The sequence below is a fragment of the Lycorma delicatula genome, chromosome 4 (genome assembly GCF_047948215.1).
Source record: "Lycorma delicatula isolate Av1 chromosome 4, ASM4794821v1, whole genome shotgun sequence".
In the NCBI taxonomy this organism is placed as follows: domain Eukaryota; kingdom Metazoa; phylum Arthropoda; class Insecta; order Hemiptera; family Fulgoridae; genus Lycorma; species Lycorma delicatula.
Genome location: NC_134458.1, coordinates 63,179,089 through 63,204,627, shown reverse-complemented (window position 1 = coordinate 63,204,627; position 25,539 = coordinate 63,179,089). Strand labels below are relative to the sequence as shown.

The window sequence follows — 25,539 nt, the reverse complement described above, 5'->3', positions numbered from 1 at the left end:
ACAACTAAAAAATTACACAATTATTTAAAACAAAAACTACCTGCGCTTCGATTCTTGTCCTCATGGGTGATCCAATAAAATGGACAAGGGTTGTAGAACCGTAAACTAAATCGAATATCAATCCGATCCGTTTGGGGGGGGGGGGTACGTAAGAACTTAAGAATATCCATCATTTTTATCGGCACTAAGGGATCAATCGAACTGTCGCTTCGACCTCCCTCAGAGCCTAAGTGAAGCGTGAAATATCATTTAATTTCGTGATTCCCTCGGATAAAGTAGATCTTTGTAAATGATTATTAACCTATCAGCAGGAAAAAACAAGCTTCGAATCTATTATTTTTAAAACTAGATCAATTTTAAACTAAATTTTACTTTAAAATTATAGAAAAATCTATAATTTTTAAGTAAAAGAAAACCGCGCGTTAACAGTAATTATCGACGCAGTGATTTACTCTCGTAGGCAGTGATTTACTCTCGTAGAACTCAGAGGCGTGTTTCTCCGTCCACCACTAACACCGTAATCGGTAACCCATACGAAACGGACGGCTCATTCCGGTAGATACCAGTCACCCGCTATTATCGTCGTTGTTACGATTATTGTTATATACTCGTATGTTAAGAAAGTTAGTTTCTTTCCCCGATCTGCCGGTGCTGGAAACAACAACCCGCAATTTCCCAGGACTATGAGATTTTTAGAGAGAAAAAGGCCTCTGAAACTGAAATTTTTCGAATACATTATAAATTGTTCGGTAAGAGGTTTGACATATGGAGAGATTTTAATAACTACTTTTTTTAATCGATGATACCAACGATTACGGAGAGGTTCCATAAATATTTTTTAAAAATCCTTAAATCGATCGGACGTAACAATGAGAAAACCCCAAAAGTTTGTACTTTCCAAACTAAAAAAAACCGAATTTCAAGAAATCGAAAAAACTACAATGGGGTCAACAAAATCGGCATTATTCAAATTTCGACTAACGAAATCTCGTTTATACGCGGTTAAAATTAAGGTCTAAATTTAAAAAAAAAAAATTACGAAGGCCTGATAAATGGTAAGTTTATCGTGCCAGTTTCGGATCGAAATTTCCACAAAAATTGTCAACTATTTCTTAACACCGACCTTTCACGGGGATAACCTAATTACTCTAACTAAGCTAATTACGTCTGACACTTACAGCAGTGATAATAAATAAGATATAGATCCTATACTGACACCGAAAACGTTTGAAGATGAACAAAAAAATTAAAAGTGGGTTTTTCGTATCTGCAACGTAACCGCGTAAATAAACTGGACAGTTATCGAGTAGTCCAAAGCACTTCATGCGTTGATTGGAAAATTCGTACACGATTTTTAAAATCGTTTGAAGACTATTAAACTTTAGAAGAAATTTAAGGAATTAAGTTTCCAGCTTTCCTTAAATTTCCAGCTTCTGCCGAAACTGGAAATCCTAATGGTTTTAGGAGCAAATCACCAAACAACCTTATCCGTTTTTTTGTGAAAAGGATCGGCACAAATGAGTAAAGTTATAATGCAAATTCGACGGATTAAGATTTCTTGTTTACTTTTTTAAGATTCATTATTGAATTTTTCGTACCCTAATTAAAAATGAAGGTAAAATATCAAGAAAAAAAATTCTTATCATACACCTATCGAGTAGAATATTCTTCAATATCCTTATGAAAATTAAAAAGAAATTTAAACCGAATGATTTTAAACTACACATAAAATACTATTTTCTACGTATGTCCTATCTCTGATCGACAAAATCTTAGTTCCTAAGATTTACAAAGAGTTACATCAACGAAATTTACACGAAAGAATCTCGATAGGTAGTAAATCTATTTTATTTAATTTTTAAAAAGGTATTCGATGCGGCCGATGAAAAAATATTACATGATTAGGTCAGAAACAAAGGAAGAATTAAAAAAAGCGGTCTTATTTAGTTTTGTTCAATACAACACCGAAATAACTGGAATTCAACGGATTCGTACCCTAAAAGAGAGATACGACCGGTAATTTTAAGCCGAGTTACATTAAATCGGCATCAATTTTATCTAACGATCGACTGAAATCCACGTTTAATAAACTCTACTTATGTTAGAAATGCCCGATATTTGTATGCGATTTTAACACGACCGGGCGAGCCAGATGACCTCATTTTGTAGCGGCCTGCACGAGTCGGCCGTCAAGGACGGTGTGGGCCGCTGACCTCGCTGTACAAGAACGCGAGCTCTGGCGCTACTCGAGCACCGACGTCGACTTATTTTCATGACGGCCGTTCCAAAAAGAAAAATGTTAATTAATTCTTACGTGATGTTTTGGTTAACTAAATTTTCAGAAAAATCCGGTTTTTTATTTTTTGGGTTAATTCTCTTCTGAATTTTTGTGTCGACGACTAAGTTTTTTTAACTACTTCTTTTCTGGAGAGACAAAGATCGTTGCAAAACGCAAAACGACCATTCTGATATTTTACCAAAAGCTTTTTCCACGGTAGGATTCGCCTTAATGCGTACAAATACTAGTAAAACATTAGTAAAATCGTATCGAATAAAGAACGATTATTTAATCGATCAGTTAAGTCGATTACAAACGAGCTATCGTTAAATATAACGGGCGAACACAAATAATTTGTTATTTTATCAGCAATAAACGATTTAAGGAAAGGAACCTTCTACGCCCTCCGTGTCTAAAATTATCGAATAAAGGAATTACCGCATGAGAAAAAACTTCCGATAAGTAGAACGCTATAAAATTTTATAAGCTTTAATTTTTTTCGCTGAATAGCTTCCCGAGGAAGGGTATCGCAAACAAACGTTTTTTTTCAGCAGAGACGGTTTGAACTCGTCATAGAAATCTTAAAAAAATGTTCCGACCAAAACCGAATGAAATCTATATTATTTCTACCCGCTGAAATATTTTCCTAAAATGTATCTGAAAATCAAAAAGAAAAAAATAACAAAAGTTATTCAAACGGAAGTCTAATTTTGCACGCAAAAAGAAGTAAAACGATAAGAAAAAATAAGGTACCCAATGTAAATAAACGGATTCTTATTTGTCACAATTTTATTCAGGAATCGGCAAAAGAACCGCCACGACTGTAGAAAAATCGACTACTGTATACATCGAGTACAGTAAAGGACACATTGAAAACAGTATTTATTTAACGGCTAATTAATACAATGCGTTAACAGCAATATCAGTATGTCCGTTGCTGTATCAGATGTAAGAGAATCTATAACGCGCAATGAAAAATCATCGTTCTTGCGTCCCGTAATAATTCCTCGTAAAATGATTAAGTCACGTTTACGATCGTCCACGGTTCAATTATTACTAGAGAGAAAAAAACTTAGTTTTAATGATTTATTTTTAACGTCAGTTTAAGATATGTTCAACAAAAAAAAAAAATCGTCTACAAACAGTTAAATGATGTTTTAGGATCCATTAATCAATGAGGATTAATCCAAATATTACAATTTTTTAAGTATCAGGAACATATGAGAAAATTGATTTTTTTCTTTAAAATAAATACAGAACAGAATTATTTTTCACTGATATTATAGTTATTAAAAATACTTAATACCCATCACCTACCTAATGAGTTATACCTTAAATTATACCTAATAAGTTTATATCGGCAGTTTTTCAAATAAAACGTTCTGCATTTTAAAAGGGAAACGTGTAAACCATCATTCCTAGTCGCAACAATTACATGTTAAGTAATCGTTAAGTATCATCAAGTAAGTTACATTTATCCCTACGTCGCTTTGTAGTAATTCGTAAATCATTAAATCGATTACTTACTTAATCTTAATGATTTACTTACAATTTAACGTTATGGACGCGTAATTCTACAATAACCTTTTATCGCTTTTTAAAATTTTAATAAAATTTCGTCACGCAAATGAAAATTCTTTTAAAATAATAATCTACAATTATTAAGTGTCAAGAGACGATCGTTCAGCGGTTTGAAAAAAAGTAACTGTTCAAGAACGTGTAGAAAATTACAATAGATTATTATAAATAATAGTTAAATGAAGTCGATTTATATATTCTGTAGTTTATTTATTTCAAAGACTCGGTTATGTTCTCATTTACAGGAAAACGGTTCGTTTCAAATTAGCACATCTAATAGTCTGCGTAATGGTTATTGTTTTCGATCTGCTTAAGTAATATAAAAAATTTGCAACCCTAGATATATCAACAATATAATATGAATCGATCGCTGTAATTATTTCTAATAGACCGGTATAAGTACTAAATATTTCTTTTATAATTTTTGCTGTGTAGGTAATGTAAAAAAATTAAAATTGCCTATTTAAATACGAAGTCGAATGATTTTAAAACACTTAAAAAGAGGTAATTAATCTAAAATCTACTCGATCCTTGCGTTTAATTATAACCTGCGTCGACTGAAGAATTAAAGAAATGATAAATACTAGGTATTTTTCCTACGAAATTCTTTTAATTTTTATTTAGTTTAGCTACCATTTAACCGACAATTATTTTATTAATCTACAGCTATTTTTTTAATAATTCAATGTAACTATGTTCCACGAGTTTACGTTTATTTACCCTAATATAAGAGTGCAGATTACGATAAATCAAATGCGGTATAAAGATCTCGATTACTTTTCGACATACCGATTACTCGATTTAATAATTCAACAATTTAAAAAGACTTTGTCTTGAGAAAAATTAATTCGTATATTTTAACAGACACAGTTTTTTGTTGTTTTTACTCGTCGCTTATCATTATCTTTAACGTTTAAATTTTTTATAATAGTATAGATTTAAATATTTGTAATACGATAATCAATTTAATGATAACCGTAAAGAAAACCGTGAAAAGTGTTTTTTCGCGGCTGTCACCCTATCGAACCGGGATTTATGAATTTTAAAGAAGTTTTCGCAATATAGTTTCTTTTAGAAATTAAACATTTTTTGAATGTGTCTTTATCGAATTCTGAACTATAACACATTATTGCATCGCTTAAATATCGTACGAAATTCTTTAAAAATCTTAAGAAATAAAAAAAGTTAAATATTAAATATAAAGTTTATAACGATGTTGTACTAAGCTCTAATAACACAAACCGATTAAAATTAGTAAAACCTTAAGAAAGATTTTTTTAGTTACCTAAATGTTCAAAATTAAACAAAAATTGAAGACTATACGACTGCTACAATGAACCTATTGTTGTCTAACTATTCTTAACTTAAAAACCGACTGAATTCGGCTTTACCTTAAATTAAATCTTAATAAACACTTAAGATAATTAAAAAATAACGATATTTCGTTTTATAAATCGTTTTCAACGATTTATTTTCTCTAAACACTCGTAAAGGTTTGTTAGAATGAAATACAAATCTCTGAAGTTATCTATAAACAAACCGTATTTAAAAATGGCTGAGATTGGAATAATTTGACGATGGTGTGTGACTTATGTATTACATCATAGAATGTTATCGAATATAAATATTTATTATCGCTCGGTTCTTCTAGGAAAATAAATTTATCGCAGTAATAGGATTTAATCAATAACCCCTATTAATCACATCATAATTGGTAGTCATTTCGATCACTATTCTTACTATGGAAGAATCCACACAAGAGAATCGTTTCATTTTGACTTTAATGCGAACACCATGGGAATATGGCCTTTTGTTTTATTCCTACTTAATATAATACAGACGCGTACAGCTTTTGTTACATTCCATAAGTATTGCTTTATGTACGTTATTAGAAATTTATACTAAAATACCTAAAAGTTGTATAAATAATCCCGACAATTTTTGCCATGTGGAGAATTAACTTTGAAATCTCAAAGAAGAAATATTACTCTTTCGGTTAAAAAAATCATATGAATTCTATTTTGGGTGTAAAATAGATCGGGATAAATATCGGGGCCCCTCGCATCTGTTGTAATTCTTGTGTAACTTTATTAAGCGGCCGGTTAAGTGGGGACCCGCGACATATGCCTTTTGCTATTCTACGGTACGGAAAGAGTCTAACGACCACTCGACAACTATTATTTTTACATCGCAAACATCAAAGTCGTGACAAAAATTTCGAGAAATCGATCGCGTAATCTAATCTTTATTTAGCCGTAACATCGATTTCATACGGTGAAGTTACCGGTCCAGGTTTCTCCAGAAAAATAGAGTTTAGGAGAAAATGTCGACGATGGGGAAGGCTATGGTGATTAAGAAAATAATAACGAAGAGAATCCAGGTTTCCGAGGTAAATTATTTGAGCACAGCTTAACGATCCGGTTCGTGATCTTAATTCGTCTAAAATTCGATTAATACAGGGTTCAAGGTTAAAAGGCCGGAACCTTCTCGAAAGTGGTTCTAAAATACGGTTTTTTGTGTAAGGAAGTACCTATTCTCGTTACAAGAAAATAGTATACCGTAATGACGTAAATTCTTTATTGGATTTACCAAGACAGCATCATAATTTTATGGAACGGAGATCGTTTATAGATTCTTTTAAAATGAGTTTGAAAGCCGTCCTCCTTCACAATGAAACTAGTAACCAATTCCTCTAGCGTTTGCACCACAAATGAAGAATACATATGGCGGTATGAAATTTTTACTAACGATGATGCAATATGAAAAGCATACTTGATACTTACGTGAAAATCTAAAGGTGATCAGACATTAATAATAAAGTCTAATTAAGGTGATTGAGCTTTACAAGGCCATTTTATTAGGACTACAGCTAGGTTATACTAAACAATGTTGTTTCTTATGAGAGTGGGACTTCACAGACAGGAAATACTCTATATTAAAAATGACCGGCTGAAAAAAGAAGCGCTCAGTCGGGTACAAAAATATTATTTGTCGAGCTCTTGTGAATCTGCGTATATTCCACAGTAACACACAAAACTTGCTTTGATCAAAAATTGATCTTTCTTTAGATAAAAGAACCCTTTTCCATAGGGTTCTTCTCAGCGTTAAATATGAATTCATGCGTGCTTTGCTTCGCGTACGGTTCACTTTTATTTTCACATAAATCCTTATACAACTGAGACTACCATCGAAATACTGTTCCTTCAGATTCTGCTCGATAGCAGTGTGACTGCGGCTGAAAATGATTAAATTTGTCTACAAACTCCTGCCGTTAACATCGGATCTAAAACTTCATTTCCACGGCTACTCTTTTTATTTACATCTACGATACCTGCATTAATCTTCTTACTTGCAAATATTTTTTTGCTGCTTATATCTAACATATGAAGATAAAATATTTCGTAAACCCTTACTTCATCTTTAATGACATATTACATACTGGGCCTTTATATTTTTAAGAAGCTCAATTATAAGTTCTTTGCAGTTATCAGCCGTATGATTTTCAAGGAAGTTGTTCACAATCTTTTAAAAAGATTTCCACGCAGTAATCTCACAGTTATTCAAACTGTCTTCAAATTCTACATCATTCATTAGTTTTCAGATTTGTGGTCCAACAAATATGCCTTCCTTTACCTTAGCATCACTTACATTAGGGACTTGTTTTTTAGAAAGTGGAATCCAGTCCCTAACGAACTATAGCGCTAACGAAATTTTTCATTAAGCCTAGCTTAATGTGTACGGCGGAAGGTAAACATTATCGGGTTTTATCAGTGCCGGATTCACAAAGTTCTCTCGTTCAGTCATGTTCCTTTGCTTTTGGACACACTTTCTTAACATAAAGATTCTTCCTATCTCTGCTGTGCCACTCACACAAGAAGCAACAAAATTTAATATAACCAATTTGTAAACTGAGTAACTGCTATCACTTTCAGGCCCCCACAAACGTTTCTCATACTGAATCACATCCAACACAAGCTCATATTTTCAAATGAGCTGCTTGAACTAGAGGGATTAATGGAATTTATCCCCAACATACAGAAGGGTTTCAAACTACGCTTTGAGGAGTCTATAAAAAGATGCCATCCATCAGGAAGGTATTTACGTCAAAAAGATTCTACCCAATTATAGTAAGAAGAAACGTAAACCTATAACATCTGGGAAAATACCAGGCGTGTAAAGACCCTGAGAAGACTCATTCAACTTGCCAAGATTGAAAGCTCGGTCTTCAATTTCTAATCTGTGATCGGATGTGAACTGGCCTTTTTAGCAATACAGCACAAATTGCGCTAAGAGGTAATCAATAGATTTTATACCGGCAATAACAGAGACTGCTTTTCGCGAACAGTCTGTAACCACCAATTACAGAACACTAAAAGATGCTGTGCTCGTACAAAATGTCCCTATAACCTTTATACAGGATACAATGAGCCCATACAGGCGCAGCGTAGACCATTACGCCCCCATAAATACCTTTATAAAAGAACACGCATGGATATATTATAAGCTTTTTTAATTTTAAATGTGCTTACTTCGAGCAAGAGTTCGATCTGATTATAACGAAAGATCCGGTTCGGAACTCTTGGTCCGTTCAACAGCTATATAATACCTTGCGCACGATTCAATTTATTTTGTCTTATTATATAATCGTCAAATATAATAAATTAATCCCTTCACGGCTTCCTCCGGTGACCAGTTTTCTTCCGTCGCTTCTGTAAATGGCTTGAAGCACAACGTTTAAAGAAAGTTTTCCTGCTGTATTCTAGCACACTTGCAATCTTCAATAGTCTACAATTGTTTCACATTCCGTCGGACCTAAGATCACTCTATAAGCGACCGCAAAGCGAATACTTGCGATACCAATATGAAATATACGATTTCACATTTGCAACTTTAATAATTTTACGGTAAATGAGGTATTTTATTTTGATTTTTATCAAACGGTTAATCTTTCAAAGTACAGGAAGAACTTAGTTATAGTTACACCGAATCGGACAATAACGAAACAGAATTAAAATACCGATCGAAACTACACATAATGGTAATTTACAAGAAAAGGAACAGTAATTTCGTTTTAAATGGTATTTTTTTTTCTCTTTAAGATTAACATTATTTTTGACCTAGATTAACCTCATATTTCTGTGAGCTTGTACCCTAGGGTGAAATCAAACGAGTAATAGTTTGATCCACGATTAAGAACATTTTAATACCGACAAATTGGTATACTTATGTTTCACAGTACAAAATTAAAAATCGATTTAATATAATTTTTAAAAAACAAAACGTAATTTTTATTGTACCGACCGAAGGTATAAAAAACAAAGAAGAAAATATCAAAGTTAAGGAAAACGAGTAAACCGTCTACAATTCCTCGGGAGATGGAAGCATTTTTATCCGGGATCGGAGCGGTTTCAATATTCGCTATCGACATATTAAAAACTGATTTTCTTTCAGATATTAATGACCTAACCGAGAACAAGTACCTAGTTTCTATAGGGAACACGTCGTCCGTCCCCGGCGACGTGTGGGACTATCCGATCAGGAAATGAGAGGTTTAACTGATCGTCGGTCTTTGAATTTTATACGTATAAAAAATATAGTCATAAATAAATTTAGCCGTATAAGATCAACACAGTTCTCTCATTGCACAGTTATTCTTCTATAATTAAATTGTCTTTAGACCGGACTAAATCATTTTTAATTCGGCCGTTTAGTACATTATTCGTTTTTACATTCAGCGGTAAACACATATTTTGTTCGGATCATAACTATAATACATAATTATGCATGATAAGTATTATTACTACACAAAATACATAGTTATATGCTACAAAGATTCGTCAGGAATTTGAAGAAAAAAAATGGACCGTCACTCGCCATGGAGGTTTAATGCTTACAATGGAAAAGCGGTTATAATTTATGTTAATATACAAAAACAATAACGTGAAAAGTCAATATATAGAACTGCAGAAGAGTAAATGAATAAATCTTACTTATAAATCCGAAGGTTTTTGTCTGTCTGTTTATTTGTTACCGCATCACGCGAGAACCAACCGAACGATTGCTTACAAATTTACAGGATAGTTTCGTGTGATCTCAGGAAAAGGTTTTAAGCCATAGTCCGAGGCTCCAGCCTCCATGGAAGTGATGTTGTGAAAAAAGATATTCATTAAAGAAATAAAATTAATCCCTCACATCATTATTATATTTCTGTCACCACGGCAACAGAAATATGTTATTAACTTTTCCCCGTTAAAGATGTGTGTAATTTAGTTACTACTATACTGTCTTTTGTAATTTAGTTTCTTTTTCAGGTTTCTATAAAAATTGAATACTTTAACTGTTATTAATCAGTATTATTCTCACAACCATGAGGGTAACGAACACTGTGGGGATCCAGGGGACGGAGTCCACTGACTAGACGGGAACGGCGAACTCTGCAGCCCTAAGGTAGGCCTCGTGCCTCGGGGACCTCTTGGACCGGCTCCGGGGGCCGGCTCAGGGGGCCGAGGCCCGACCGGCTAGTTACACAAAATAATAATTTTGAAGGCGTTAATAAAAAAAATAATTCGGTTAATACAAACTACTTCGACAGAATAATACTGTTTTTGTAAAAATAAATTTTCATATACTTCAGTCTAAAGATAAAGGGAAAAGATAGTTTAATAATAAATAAAATTTACAACGGAAGCAAAGCAATAAAGGCCTTTCATCGTAGGCCGGGAAATGCGACTGTTTTTAGACAGTATTCAAGTATTATATCGTATAATAAGAAAACAGTATCTTTTTTTTTATAGCTAAGTAGCACGTTTGTAAACTTACGCACGAATAAGTTAGAATTTTTTTATTTACTTAATACGATATGAAGGATTCATATTTACGAGCCAAAAAAGTGCGACAGTTCATTTTTGTATCCAAAAACTCATAGTTGTTGAAAACTCGACAATTTAAATAGTTCAAATGCTACAAATTTCACTTATATTTTACAGAAGCATTCTTCGATCCTAGGCCAAAACTCTGTGACGGTCATAAATTTTACACAACCGTCCTCGAAACATCTCTCTAAAGTCGATCCTTTTGGTGTTACCAAAAAAAATTTGATTTCGTTTTTAACTAGTTAAAGAAAAAAAATTTTTTTTTGGCTTAATCTGACTTTCGATCACCGTATTAAGACGGATAAAAGAAAAACCTTATATGAAATAACGCGTCCTGTTGCTTATATTTATCAAGAATTTTTTCTGCAAATAAAACGTACCGCTTCACATAAGTAAGACGATGTGTTCTGATGTCGGTCACGGATATTTTACTTTGGAGCAGCTTCCCGGTTCAGAATTCGCACTAATTCAGTGATATGGCGGTATTTTAACCGTTATCCTTGATGTATACTCGAAATATAATCCCTCAGGAAATCGTATAAGTGTGTCGTTCTTCTTTTAGTTTCCTCTTCATGAGTTACTTTTGAAAACGGATGGTGTTAATCGTTCAAATAATCTTCATTAGGCTTCCCTAAAGGGACGGTTACGCGGTCGAAGGGCAGAGTAGTCCACGGGGGTGTCAGCAACAATTGCGGGCACAACCGCATTCTATACGCACAGTTTTCAGGATACACACGAACGAGGAAGTTAGACTTCGCACTATCTTTCAGATGAGTAAATTTTAATAACTCGCCTTGAAAATAAAATATTATTTTAAATAATACTTTACTCGTAAACTACCCAAATGAAAAGAAACTGTTAATTAACGTACAAATAAATCAGAGGAAAATCTTTTACAAGGATGGTAATTTATTCATAATAAATAGCGATTATGTCCTTTCTGATAAGTTTATGTATTGTATTTCCGCAGTTCAATGCGGTAGTAGTTTTTTTCCAAATACAAACGAACGGAGAATTATAAGTTTTATTTAATATCGTATAAAAAAGAGCGCTGATAATTTTACACGTCGTTAATAAAAGTTAGCACGAGAAAATGGAGTAAAAATAACGTCCAATCAACTATCGACGATAGATCAAACCAAAATTCCTTTAGTGGACTAGTATGCGATTATTTACGTATTTTTATTACACTATTTCCTTCTGTTCGTTTACACTGTTATATTTTTAATAATTTCTTATCAGTAAAAATAGTTTTATTCACAGAACAGAAGAATCAGATGTCTCAAGGCAAATTTTTCCTTACATCAAACCGATAAATCCCAAAAATGGAAATCGTAGTTTTAAATGTAACCTCAGCCACGGTGATAATTTTGTAATTCCACGACCTGTCAAATTTAAGCGTTAGAATCAATCACCAGTACACCAGTTACGATAAGGAAACTCAATCGCACAGTATACGAGCATCGGTACAGTAAAGACGGTATGTCGTTAAAACGATATAAAATTACAAAATCATCGCATTACAACAAACCCGCTAGTAATTGAAAGTCAGAAATTTTCACATATTCCAAAACTCTTATTAAACTGACCTATCACAAGAGCAAGAGTTATCGTGAAGAGACTTTAAAAAAACAGTGCTAACAACAAAAACTAAACAAAAGTGGTCGAACAAAACAAAACAAAACAAGTAGGTGATAAAACGGTGCCACAGTAAAAAGATGCAAAAAAAGACAGACCGGAAAATAGTGAAAACTATGGGTGATCTAAATAAAAAGAGGGCTATCAAAAGTTTAACCGGAATAGAGTACGGAAATAGCCACCTTAGGCACATTCCAACCCCCGCAGGGGAAGACACCCGCCTTATGACGATTCCGGTCGCCATACCCCCCCCCCCCCCCCATTCGTTGTATGACGGGCTTTAACGAGTTACCTTAGGCACAGGCGTTTCAATCCCGTACGGAACGGGAATCAAAAAACGAATACCATCCCGTAAAGTCTTGTCATCGATGCGGTTTCGAAATCAAGCCGTTGACATTAATAACGAAAGAAGAACATACAAAAACATATGTTTCGGAAACAAATTAATAGTTTTTTCTTTCCTTTAACAAATTAAAGCGTGGGAAACGATTTTCAAACGTTCAAGCTATCCTAGTGTACGTAAATGTTTATAACAGATTCAGAAACATTTTGACAATAATTACGTAATTATAACCAACCACTTCAATGTCTATTTAGTAAACATTTCGAAGAATAATGAACGGCTACTTAATGTTACTTTTTTTTTTTTAACTCGTATTTTTTTTTTTTTTTTTTTTTTTTTTTTTTTAATTTATATTCCCACCTACTCCTCTGGAACGGATCTACAATCAAGTTTGACTCGCGCCAGAGGAGTGTCCTCTACTCTAGCTCGCCTCCCCGCCCGCCGGCTGTATGTCCGGCACGGCAGGTCAGTTCACCGGTTAGCTCTTTTATTTCGTAGGTGGAAATTCCACCTACGACAAGCCGTCATCAGCGAGCGGTTTCTTCTTGACGAGCTTCCTCATCTTTCTTCTTTATAACTACGGTTATAAACGACGAGATCACATTAAAGTTATCCTCGTTAAGTAGCATTTTATCCACCACATTCTCCGTAGATAATGGCCCTATACGTCTTACACAGGATTGCCTGCTTTCAGTCCAAAGGTTACATTCAAATACTACATGTTCAGGGGAATCATAAGCCCCACAGTAAGGACAGTTGTTGTTATCTACCCTTAGTCTCGCACATAAATAGGACCTGAACGACCCATGCCCTGTAAAAAATTGCGTTATCCAGTAATTTATGTCCCCGAACTTCCTTTCTATCCATGGTCGGATCAAAGGTATCAAACGATGTGTCCATCGTCCCGTGTTGGCTACATCCCAACGATGTTGCCAATTACGCAGCATCTCTTCATATGCTTCTTTAGAAGGTTGTCCACATGCTATACTCACTCGCATCTCCGCCAGTTGTTTAAGCGGAGGAACTCCTGCAATTACGAGTACTGCCTCGGTGGAGACTGAAGAATATGCGCATATCACTCTTAAGCCCATGCGCCGTTGAATTCCTTCAAGGGTTCTTCTGTTCTTGTCGGCACGCAGAGCTCTTTCCCAGACTTGTATACCGTAAAGTAAGATGGAATTAACTACGTGAGCGTAAATCTTACGCTTCGCAGTTCTGGATCCTGTCATATTACCGAGTAATCTGCTAAGATTTTTGACCGTGCATTCAGCTCGTTTACGTATTTCATTCACGTGTGCCGTAAAACTTCTCCTCTTGTCAAGCCATAATATTTGCCTGAATATTTGCTGAATAAGCCTAAATATTTGGCTGAAGTCTGTTGCTGGACAAGATTACCTCCTACTCGAATTAGGATGTCAGATATTCTCCTACGACCTGTCATGACTACGTATTTTGTTTTACCATGCGAAAGTTTTAAGCCTTTAGTAGACATCCAGACTTCTGCCATTCGTATCGCTGCGTTTGCCTTCTCCGATACCTCTACTTCAGTTTTTCCAGTAACAACCAAGGCCAGGTCGTCAGCAAAAGCCACTGGGAAAACACCCAGAGGATAACTCAGCCCGAGAATTCCGTCATAGACCAGATTCCAAAGGAGTGGCCCCAAGACAGAGCCTTGAGGCACTCCACACGTCACTTTGAAGCGGAAGCAGGATCTACCCTGGTGACAAACAACAAACCTATCCTGTAGGTAATTCTGGATAATTCTTCTTAGGTATCCAGGAATATCCTTATCTCTCAACGCTTGTAGGATCGCATCCCATTTCAGCGAATTAAAAGCATTGCTCACATCAAGCAATATCACAATTGGTATCTTCCTGGTGCGCCAAGTACCCGATGCCGCTTCGTCTACCAGACGCATAACTGTCTTAACAGCACCCACCGTAGAACGCCCCTTACGGAAACCAAATTGTGCGTTAGAAAGGCCACCATGTTCTTCAATCGCATTTTTCAGCCGCAATTCCAACAATCTCTCTAGGAGTTTGCAGATGTTATTAATCATGCATATAGGTCTATATGCTACTTGTAAGTCATCGGTTCCCGGTTTCTTGATAAGGGCCAACCTGGACTCTTTCCATTGCATTGAAATACAACCATCTCTCAGGATCTTATTCATGATATTAAGAAGCTCTGCAGGCATCCTCTCTGCTAATATTCTGATTATCTCGGCTGGAATGCCATCTGGCCCGAGTCCCTTATGTAGCTTCAGTCTTTTCACCGCCATTAATAGCTCACTAGCGTCAAGAAGTTCAAAGCTATTATCCACAATCTCTTCCCGAATAGGATCCGCTTGCTGAGGAAATAATTCCTTAACAACACGATGGATCTTATCGTCTGTTAAGGCAGGTAATCTCTTCCCTAACTTGTTGGTAACAATTTTAAAACCCCTGCCCCATGGATCAGCATCTATATCTTGACACAGTCGCTTCCAGCAACTGGCTTTAGCCCTTTTAATTGATGCATTATATGCATTCCTTGCTTCCACGTATACCTCACGCGCAGCATCCCTTAATCTAGCATTCTGCCTACCCGATCTTTGGTAGGCTCTTCTTGCTTTCCATGCTGCCTTCCGTAGTTGTTCCAAATCAGGCGACCACCAGTAAGCATGTTGCTGCCTCCGGGGATAAACTAAGACCCCCGCTTTTCCTCATTCCTCTTGAACTTGTTCCACAAAGTCTTCGGGGGACATATCGCCAGCAAGTCTTAGGATTATTCTGTCCCTAAACCGTAAGCATCCTTTTTTGGAGACGATCAGCCTTCCCGACATTACATGAATTTCCCTGGATCGGGACTCAAATGCTATCAATAGATGGTCCGATAAACTCTCTTTATTAATAATCCTCCAATCAAAGAAGTCGTTAATATCAGTACTCCTTGTAAAGGCTAAATCTATTGTCGAACACGACATTCGTCTACGGAACGTCATATCTTCACCGTTTATACAAGTCAGCCCTAGTGTATTAACATACTCACTCAGGTGACGCCCTCTTAGACTGTTTACAGTTCCCGCAAATTCGGGACTTTTGGCGTTAAAGTCTCCAGCGATTAAGACTTTACGACCTCTATGCCTCATAACCTCTCCTGCAAGATTTTCTAGGAATACTAAAAAATTATCTATTCCCGCATTTGGAGAATTGTAGCAAGAAAATACTACGATTTCACCGAGGTCGGCCCATATAAAACCGTCACTGCTGCCACTGCTAATTATAGGGATCCCAGACACCGGAAAACCAATAGCTGCTGTCGTTGTCGCATCCACTAGCCATCCTGTTCCAGAAGTGAGATCATAAGGAGGTTCCGACACAAAAATGATGTCTGAGCGCTCCGTCAAAGCGGTGTCCCACGATAAAGCCAATGACTGTCGGCTCCTATTGCAATTGATTTGTAGAAATCTTATTTTGCAACAGAACACCGACCGGTCCTGTGGCCCTCCTTACCACATAGCATGCACGTTGTCAGGTCTTTACATTGTGCTCTGTGATGACCCGCTTTTCCACACCCGTAGCACAGTTGCGAACGGTCCACACCCTTGCAGGTCGCAGAGACGTGGCCGAAAGACCAACATCTAAAACATCTTTCTTCCGGTTCTCTTATGTACGCTCCACAATGAACCCAGCCGATGCGAACCCGTCTTTCCGTTAATTTTTTTGCGGCCCGGAAGTTCGTGATTACGGTGACGTTTTTAGTTTCACCGTAAGCTTGTCTTATTGACAATAATTTAAAGTCTTCGTCCTCACCGAGTACTCGCGATAACGCAGTGGTTATTTCTTCTTCTGTTGTATCCATGGCTATGCCCTTAACATGTACCACCGTCCGCCTGCTTTCACGTGACCTGAGATCAATTTTAAGATCAGCCGCCTTGGTTTTCAATAACGTTTTCAGCTCAGCAGCTTTCTTTGAACCTTGGACCCGAATATATAAATCATCATTTACACCTTTCTTTAGTGACAAAATATCACCCACTTCTTCTTGTGACACCGAAGACTTGACAGTCCGTAATAAATCCGCGTAGGATCTTCCCTGCGCTTTAACAATAACAGTACCGCTATCAGTTACCGCGGGTGTAGTTCTTAAGACCTGTTTTACTTCTTGACGTCCTTCTCCTGGTCGGACATAAATCTTAATGTTTTCCTCCTGTTGACGAAGCAAGTACAATATAATCTTGCGTAAGCTTGTCCCGAATTTGCCTCCAGGAAGAACGAAAGTCGGCACTGCAGAACTACTTACAACTCTTTTCAAGGCAGCTAATATCGTCTTGAGTAATGGCTCCTCATGCTCCGATGAGTCATAAAATATTGTATATCGCGTAAATTGAATCGTAGAAGCATCACTACACATTATAGTAGAGATATCTTGCTTTATTTCACCTGGTTTCGCTTGGTACCTCCTAGATTCTTGAACGCTTTTATTTTCCACAATGTCATGAAAATGACACGTGTCACCCTCCTGTGGATATTCCTCTAGTTGTACAAGACGCTGCAATAAATCAATAGGCCATTTCCTATGTAGGAGGCGTATCAGATCATCGTCCGATGTTATATCCGCCATAATGTCCACTACTTGACTTTGGTGTGGCAATTCAGTCTGAGTCGGAATCTCATTACATTGCTTCGGATGTGAGAGCTCATAAAGAGCCCTCACCGAGGTTCCTAAGTCTTTAGCTAATTCAAGAATCTTAAAAGCGCATTCTTTAATTTCTTTCTTAGTATTAGTGCTTCCATGCACTAATTTCACTAAATTTCCAACTTCTTTCATCAACTGATCAAAGTCTGTGCCCTCGATAGAATCACTATCTGTGCTAGCTTCAATCTCCTCTAGTTTACGTTTTTGAGGCTTATCGCCAGGGGCCTCCCTTCTCTTGTCTCTTTGTGGAAGTGGAACTGTCCGTACACTAGGTGTAGTCTGCGGAGACACGCTCTCCAATTGGCTCACAGACTGTTCCTGCTGCGATACTTCCATTCTAACAGGGGAACGAGCCAGTGTTTTTTTAGGTTTAAAACATTTGTCAGCCATCTCACAATTCAGCAAGAGCAGATAAAATTATAAAATGTTAAGAAATCTAACTCTCAACTCAATCCCAATTAACTTGATACCCCACTCACTATAATCGGAGGGGGTCCAATACGGGGGTCAGGGGGTCACTTACTAGAAGCAATTTCAATAAAACTAGGTCTATATATAACAAGATTAAACTTGACTTCTATTCCAGTAACTTATAAATTAAATATTTATATACTAACACACTGCATGTTAATAACACACACACAAATGCAGTTAAATGTAAATAGTTTACTCACTACTATACACAAGTATACTTACTTGTGTATAGTCTTACACGCACAGTCTTAATATAATAAAAAAGCTTAATATTATATTTACAGGTCTCTTATAAAGAGATAACGCAAACAAAAGAAATAAATTTAACTCTGTTCAAGCCACAATAGCTTATCACTGTAAGCTATTGTTATTAATAATATAAAGTAATTATAGATAAGATTACTTGTCTATTGTCTTAACTTATTTTCACTAGCCTCAACAGCCAATTTAATATTGGCTCTTATGGAGAAAAACGTTACGACAGAAAAAAAAAACAAAAAAAAACGTAATTACAGCACAGTCCGGTCACCAAAATTCACAAAATCTTACACAATTGTCCGTTATCCTTACCTCGAAATGATTCACTACTTGTCCAATAAAAAAGCCGCAAAAAACCAAACCAAAAACGCATAAAACGCAGAGCAAGAAATACACGTCCACTCAGGCTGAGTATCCATACTCGACTGTTTTTAACTCATATTAGTGATAAATAAACTTACGGAATCCTTGCGTTCAGTCGACCCCGGTTTCATAGAAGCAATAAATTCTCTTAGATTTTCGATAGAAGGCGTTGTTGTAATTTTTTATATCTTAACTAATTCAACTACTAAAAATCAGGAATTTTTGTTTTCATAACTGAACAGCTTTTTACTTTTTAAATCATTACTCTCGTCTTAATCTGAAAAATATACGTTATTTACGGGGTTTCCGAAAAATTACTCGGCTTTTAAATTAAATTTAGAAATACAAATGTATGTGTTTAATTACATGAAATATTACTAAGTTTCTCAATGTAACTCGATACGAGTACTGTTTACAGTCGAATGAATGTAACGTTTTCATAAATCTGTACTTTTCTGTATAGTGAGATCGACTGGAGGGGGGGGGGGGATAAAAAAAAAATATATTTCGGACCGCGAAAAGGATTGGCAACAAAACAAAACTGATTAATTAACACGATTTAATTATACAGGTTGTACCATACGCAGCCCAACCTTATATTGGTAGGTATTGAAATAACAAAAAGGCATGTGTACATATAAATGTAATTTTTATTATTACCATCCATTATCTTACATTTAGAGTAAATGTTGGAAGGGGCCGCCATCTTCTTGAATACAAGCTTCAGTTCTTTTTACAGCGTTTCTTGCAACTTTTTTCAAAGTTTGTGGCTGGATATTTAATACAGCTTGTTCAATATTGACTTTCAATTGTTCAAGTGTTCGTGGTTTGTTGCTGTAGGCTTTTTCTTTGAGGTAACCCCGTAGAAAAAAATCCGCCGCAGTCAAATCTGGAGATCTTGGTGGCCACAAGCCTCCACCGATAACACGATTACCAAAGAATTCCTGAACGAAATCAGAAGTTGAACCTGCGTTGTGCGATGTCGCACCCTCATGTTGTAGCCAGCAGTGTCTGTCTTCCTCTTCCAAGAGTGCAATGAACTGAAATAGAATATTCTGATATCCTTCTGCATAAATGGTGTACTCGAAAAAAATAGGACCGATTATTTTCTTCCGCGATATCGCACATCACACGTCCAACTTCTGCGGGTGTAATTGTTTTTCGTGATAAACGTGCGGATTTTCAGCACTCCAAATTCTACTGTTTTGGCTGTTTACGTAGCCATCCAAATGAAACCGTGCTTCATCTGTGAAAAATAACGAATCCATAACATTAATTCCCTCACACAGAAATCGACGGAACCGTTGACAATGTTGTAGCCGTTTTTCTTTGTCGGGCTCAAGAAGTCGATGAACCGTTTGAATGCGATACGGTCGTAATTGTAATTGTTTGGTCGCCCGATGAACAGTTGGTTTAGACAAATTAATTTCAGCAGACAAACGTCTGATCGATTTACTTGGCGAGGCGAGTAATCGATCTTTGATTTCAGTGACTGTATCTGTATTCAACACTGACACAGATCTTTTGTGTTCCTTGTTATTAACAGAACCGGTCTCTCTAAATTTTGCGACTAACGTTAATACTGATGTTTTGTTAGGAGCTGGTTTATCTGGGTACTTATGGCGAAAAAATCTTGCACTGCAACCACTGATTTCGTACTGAAGTACGACTCAACAATGAAAACACGTTCATCTAGCGAAAACACAATCTTGTCTCTAGCAATACACTGAACGTTATGATTGCATTGTTGTTAAAATCGGCAGTGTTCTACTGCGTCGCCGCGATGTTCAGATGTTGGACGAGTCCATTTCAGTAACGAGTAGAGGAGTAAGCTTGACTTTTGAAATTTCATGGATGAGTGATTGATGGGTTGCGTTTAATATGGGACAACCCGTATAAGTATATTACAATTAACCGTCGTTATAATTAACGAAAAGCTTATTTTTTGTCAAAACCAGAACTATACATGTATTTTTGCAAACGGTATAGGTACAGGATGGCCAATCGTACGATAGACGTCGTTAATTATCGATAGCTTTTTTTAACAATTAACGCGGCGTTTTATTTAGTTCAAGCCCGGCTTGTCTGTACGTTAAATTATAAATTAATTCCCACGTTGTCTAACACGGGTTTCACAACCGATCGGCTCTGTGATCAATCTTTAAAGCGCTTTCATTTCAGCGTAGGCAAGAGCCTTTCGAGTTCTTTACCGAATGATATTTAGTTGCATTTTTGTTTTATAAAGAAACCATATAATCGTATAACAATATTTTAATTAAGGGCGTTGTTAGTCATGAAATGTATTTCACATCAAGCAATTTAATACATACGACTAATTTTTTGCAACATTAATAAATACCAGTTGTGTATTAATAACAAAATTTATCAGTCTTTATTATTATTTATTATTAGCCTTTGTTTATTTTTTTGTTTACATTGACGTGTTAATGTGAACACTAATTCTGTTTTCTCTTTTCGTATCTTCCAACGAATTCCTGGCGATCGCAGCCAACCAACCAAACCACCCATCCACACGTACGCGCGCACACATACACATCTAGTTTTTGTTTGGATTTTTATAGCTGACATCATATAAACAAGGGTGCTTTCCGAATTCAAGTATTATAAGTTTGTCGTCTACGTATTCCATAGCACTCAGGAGAGAGGATTCGATCAATACACCCCAAATATCGTACGCTTAGCCGGTGCGATTGGGTCATCTGACAGAAGAACGGACCGCGAAGAGTTGATTCGCGTTACGATCTGAAAGACGAACTTCGGTTTTATGGTCGTACAATTCCAGCAGCGTATTAATAACTATGTGATTTTATTACGGGACAGTAAAAAAAACTAAACATGCTCGAAACACTGTAACGTAGTGATGTCACTGTAATTTGTGATTATAAAGAAGTGTCGTTTACTAAAACTTAACTTCGATTGCCCAATGACCGATTCGAATTAAGAATAAGGTTTACGCCCCGATCCATCTTTTTCGCCGCCCTTTACATATTATCATTATTGTTTTGAAACATAATTTTTGGTAGCGAATTTTTGTAGATATTATTAAAAAGTAAAAACGTTAAAAAAAATTATTTATACAAAAAATAACATAAAAAAATACAACAAATTTAAAATTTTCATTTCAAGTACAATAAACAATATAAATATTTAAATATATATAATTAAAAATGAAAGAAAATAAATTGGTTTTAAAAAATGTAAAATTTATAATAATAATAATTTTAAAAAGTATTTTTTAATTGAATATTAAAAAATTTACTTCTAACTTTTTTTCAACAAAATCTCTTATAAATTCTTTGAAACTAACTCATGTTCGATAGCTATCGTAGCCAATTTATTTTGCCGATCTTGAGTCATTGTCGATCTCAAATAATTTTTAGTTTAGAAAAACTTCTTTCACCACTTGCTACGGATAGCGGCAAAGTTGGTATAATTTTAAGGGCAATATTAATAATCGGCCCGAAATTTAATGATGCAAAGAATTTAACGCTTCCCGTGGAGACATTTTTTTCTATTAATGTGCACAGAACTCACAATTTATATGCAAGGTCTACTGCATTTATTGATCAGATGACTCTTCATCGGTTAAAATATTTTCCAAGTCCTTGCAATGATTTAAAAGCTCAGTCTTAGTCATCTCTCTTGAATTATATATATTATAAAGAAATTCAAAATATTTATTACGGTGATTTTTTTTTTAATCCCTACATCCCTGGGCCGGACATCCAATTAAGTATACTCGGCCCAGGGACGTGTCCTTCCGACTCTAAGGAGGTCTCCCCATCCACCGGCTTAACATCCGGCACGACAGGTCAACCCCCTCGGTTCTGGATCTTTTGTGCCTGCCTCTAATCCCCGGCGGGGGAAACAGGGCCCGGCTATGCCATTCCCCCCACCCCACCCCAAGGAACAGGGTCTCGGTCATTATTCCTTGCCTCAAAACCAAAGGTGCCAGCACCCCCAGAAAACCAATACCCTCGGCCGGGTCTCGGTCTTAACTTAACCCCTCGCGAAGGCTTTCCCATGGAGTCCCCGTCCCCTCACAGGTACCCGTACACCTAAACATACGGGTCCTCCGAGACGGGGCTGTCCATCCTTCCCTACACTTAGCACTCTAGTAACCCCGGCGTCGATATTCCTCCACCTTCGTACGGAGAACTGTTCTCGCGAAGTTTGCGAACCATTTCCAGTTATTTTCAGAGGCCAACATCCACTCCACAAGATTTCCCGTCACAATGCGTTCATCTACTAATCGTTGGCGGTGTTGCGCCCATCTATGGCACTCGAACAGTGTATTTTCGGCGTCATCTACGCCCTGACAATATTCACAAACAGGCGCCTCCTTCTTACCAATTCTATTCAGGTAGGTGCTGAAACAGCCATGGCCAGACATTAATCGGGTAATGTGGTAATCCATATCACCGTGACGCCGGTCCAGCCAGTTATCTAATTCATGTATTAGTCGCCTGGTCCACTCTACTACTGATGACTCGGTCCAGACCGTCTTCCACTCATTCTTGACCACCTCTCTGCTTCAATTTTATTATGACCAGCCGCCCTTAGCCTCCTACCTTTGACTTGAAGGTAAATTGGCGGAACTGATGCCAAAATACATAACGCGTTGTACGACATTGTACGGTAACCTGCCACTACACCTAATATCGCCGCCCGATGCATACTTGTCAGTTTTTGTCTGTTTCTTTGTATATTTACAGCATCAGCCCATATTGATGCCGCGTATAGTACAGACGACACCATCGCAGACGTGATGAGCCTCCTTCTTGACGTTCTAGGTACTGTGTGTCCACCAAACAGCCCCCTGATCGCTTTTACTGTCGACGAAGCCTTCTTGCATACCATTTCAATATGCCTGCCAAACTTTAGATTCTTATCTAGCACAACCCCCAGATATTTTGTGCTAGTAACTTTAGTAATATCCTCTTCACGGATAGCAATATTCACACCGCGAAGTCTCCGTCAACCCGTGAAGAGGATACACCTACTTTTGGTAGGAGACACCTCCATACTATTTCTCGCTAGCCTCTCGTCTATCAATCTAAGGGAGGGGTTAGCCTTTGCCTCCACAGCGTCTAGCTCCCGATCTTTAACCAGTACAGCAACGTCGTCGGCATATGCTACGATTGTAACGCCGTCTGGTTAATTAAGCCGAAACACGAAATCATAAAAGACGTTCCATAGCAGGGGTCCTAATACGGATCCCTGCGGGACACCACCAAAAATCTGGTACCTCTCCGTCTCCTCAACCGTGTTGACCTCTGTCCATCTGTCACTGAGATAACAATTTATTTGATTAATCAAATAGTCACTTATATTCATTCCTCTCAACGCTGCCACTATAGCCGACCACGGAACGGACCCAAACGCGTTCTTTATATCAAGCTGTATCATTAGCGGTATCCTTCTCGTCCGCCAAGTGCCCTGTCGGACCTCCGTTGCCCATCGCACCACCCTATTTATTGCGTCTACCGTCGAGCGATCCTTACGAAAACCGTATTGCTCACCGTGCAGGCTGTTGTTTCTTTCTAATTCTTCTTGTAGCCTGATTGCTACAAGCCTTTCCACGACTTTGCCCATGTTTATTAAGCTTATTGGACGGTAGTCGTTGGTGCCTAGACTAGCGGCTGATTTAGGTAGGAAGACCGTTCTCGCAGCCTTCCAACAGTCTGGGAATGTGCGGTGTTGTAAACCATAACTGGCGACGTCCGTCATCTCCCACTGGACGATCCTAATTAGACCTTTAATGACTGCAGCCGGAACCCCAACTGGGCCCGGGCTTTTCTTATTCTTCAGATTATTGACTGCAGCAGTCACCTCGTCCTGTGTGAACCTGCCACGTTCACACAGGACTGTACCTTGTCTCTCAGTTTCCCCCCGCGGGAAAAGTATAGTCATTTGTTGTGCCACTTTATCCTTATTTAGAGTTGGCAGACGCCTTCCAAGGCGTTTTGTAATAATCTGGAAGGCGCGCCCCCAAGGGTCCGCACGGTGACTGATTTGCGTCAACGTTAAGACACGTTGAAGCCCCCTCCAATATTCACCATAGCCACTTTGGAGATTCTATTGAAGCTCTCAGAATGCATGCCGTCCCAACGTGCTTCCATTTAGCACACTGAAGGGTCGCCTAACTTCTTAAGTATCTACTTGAAAATGTACGACACGTTCATGTTTTTATCATTTTTTATTTGTTTTTATAAAGGTTATCTTTCTCTACAACTATTTCCCTCCCCCCAAATCTGCCGCTCCGGGCCTGGTAAGGTTAGAATATCAAGCATTTTAAACACAGATTTACACCCATGAATTCCCTGCATTTGATGTCGATCTATTTGAATAACGGGAGTACCTTTTGTTCATTATTTTATTTTCAATATTTTTTCGCAGTTGACCAACTCGATGTACAATACCGTAAGAAAAGTCGAATGCGTACAATCGTTATAGTTATAGTATACACTTATTACCTTCCTCTTATCTTTTCAGCTCGGCCCGCACTTGTGCGGCGATATCAAGTGTCTGATAAAGAAGGCTCCCAATAGAACGAAAAGGGGGCATGGTATTTACCGAAACCATAAAAAGCGCACGGTAAGACGAGGAAACGATCGATCTGTTATCAGGGCTCGAGAAAATAATTGTACCGTAACGAGAAAAGACGGAAAAAATTATTTATTTCGGATACGATAAATAAATTAATGAGAAATTACTGTTTATTATTAAATAAAAATATGATAACTGAGAGCACGTTCGAATACCGTTACATAGTGTAAAAAAAGTAATCGATAGTGACTAAAGCTCTCCTTTTTTTTATTTTGACTGTAACTTTATACCTGGTTTCCAACGACGTCGGGACATCACACATTTTTCTCACGTCTTATTCACTTATAAACAATTATTAATAAAAATAAAAAAAAAGATTTGGTCATAAATGCCGATGATGATAGTTTAAAGATCAAAATGCGTATTTTATTTTTACTGCCAAAGGTCAGTAAAAGCACTCTGGTTGTTTGATTCCGATAACCGTT

General features: G+C 37.0%; 1 protein-coding gene across 7 annotated transcripts in view; it reads right to left on the bottom strand.

The window, feature by feature from the left end:
* Nucleotides 1-25,539, bottom strand: part of LOC142323466 (latrophilin Cirl-like) — a 292,270-nt gene that overhangs the window by 240,055 nt on the left and 26,676 nt on the right. For 4 of the 7 annotated variants that reach the window (XM_075363113.1, XM_075363114.1, XM_075363119.1 and 1 more), the window contains exon 1: nt 18,434-18,458. The exons of 2 other annotated variants lie outside the window; for them this stretch is intronic. The gene's annotated coding sequence lies outside the window, so the exon portion shown is untranslated. Of the gene's footprint in view, nt 1-18,433; nt 18,459-25,539 lie in introns of those variants that run through there. One more of the 7 variants, XM_075363117.1, reaches the window with a different exon arrangement.